The sequence below is a fragment of the Thamnophis sirtalis genome, unplaced genomic scaffold, assembly GCF_051295495.1.
Source record: "Thamnophis sirtalis isolate CommonGarterSnake01/CBP01778 unplaced genomic scaffold, rThaSir2_p1.2 scaffold_5, whole genome shotgun sequence".
In the NCBI taxonomy this organism is placed as follows: Eukaryota; Metazoa; Chordata; class Lepidosauria; order Squamata; family Natricidae; genus Thamnophis; species Thamnophis sirtalis.
The window spans coordinates 1621506-1623154 of NW_028261385.1; positions in this window are offsets into that span (position 1 = coordinate 1621506).

The window sequence follows — 1649 nt, forward strand, 5'->3', positions numbered from 1 at the left end:
GGGGGGGGGAGGTTTTTCTGTTGTTTTCGTTTTTGCATTTATTGCTCTTGCTGGGCTCTCAGCCCCCCCACCCCCCCAGTTTGGTTTGGACTCCAGGGGTTTTGCAGACGTTTTAACTGAAGAAACAACCCTCCCTTGAGGCTTGACCCGCAGGGGCTTCAATGGCCATAAAGCCCCAGACTGGCCAAGAGGTCATCTGGCCCACCCCCGGGCCTCTCTCCTGCTCCCACTGAAGGGTCTGGCTCAGCCCATAAAGCCCTCCATGGTAGTGGATCTGGGTACTTGGGAGACCGCCTCCTGCCAATTACCTCCTTGCGACCTATTAGATCGCACAGATTAGGCCTCCTCCGAGTTCCATCCGCCAGTCAGTGGCGACTGGCGACTACGCGGAGGAGAGCCTTTTCAGTAGTAGCTCCGACCCTTTGGAACGATCTCCCTGTGGAGATTCATACCCTCACCACCCTCCAGACCTTCCGCACAGCCCTTAAGACCTGGCTATCCCGTCAGGCCTGGGGATAAAGATTGTAATCTGTCCCCACCCGAATGATGAATGTTGTGTTTTATTTTTACTTGCACTGTTTTCATGTTTATTGTTTTTTTGTCTTGTATCCCCCTCCCTATAAATTGTAAGCCGCCCTGAGTCCCCTCAGGGAAAAGGGCGGCCTATAAATAAAAATCAAATCAAAATCAAGCCCACCCCAGGGCACAGGACGGAGCCTGGCTCTCCGCCCCTCATTCCCGAGGCCCAAGCCCCCAGTGCCCCCAGGACCCGCATAGGACTCCAGCGCAGAGCAGCCCTCCTGGGCGCCAGCACAAGGCCGGTGTCCAGGCAGGGCTCCAGTGTTGGCCGGGCACAAGGGCCACAGGAAGGGATGCCAGGCCAGTGTTCTGCAGGAGGACGGGGGCCTCCGGTGGGTAAGAGAGATGGCAGCCGCCTTCAGGGTTGGTGGGCCTGAGCTCAAGTGCCGCCCGTCTCCTCTGCAGCTGCTGTGCCAAGAGGCTCTGGGGCAATGATGTCAGGTCCCCCGCGATGCCCACGCCCCCCCCCCCAGCCGCAGGGGCCAGCCCAGGCAAAGGCCACAGGTGCGAATGCCGCTAACAGTCCTTTATTCAAGGCTACACTTCCTGCAACGGTGGCACATTCAAGGGGGGTTTGAACAGCACTTTTGTATCACACGTACCCACAACAGCTACGCAGCGCCTAGAAGCGTTCTGAGAAAGACCGAGAAGCTGCGGAAGGTCAAGAGGAAAAGGGAAGCCCCCTCCTCTTGCCCGCAACGGAGGACAGCAGAGCACGCACCAGGCCACGCCCCGTCCTCGTGCCCCACGGCCACTGAGGCCAAGCAACTCTCGGAAGAGGACGAGGCGCCAACGGCCCTCCGGGGCTCCATCCGCCGGCCTCTCCAGGCGAGCGCCCTTCCCAGACCCTGAGACCCTCGTCACGGCCCAGTCAAGGCTCAGCTGGGCTCAGGAGCCCCCTCCCTGCCTGCCTGCGGCTTGCCCGAGTGGCGGGAATGTGGGGCCGGGTCTTCGGTTGGATGTCCCTCCCCCTGGAGGGCACATGTTGCCCCCACTCCTTGTGCACAGCTGCTGGAGCAGGAAGGGGTCCTTGTCCCCGTCCCCCCCCCAGGCCCGACCCATCCCAGAGA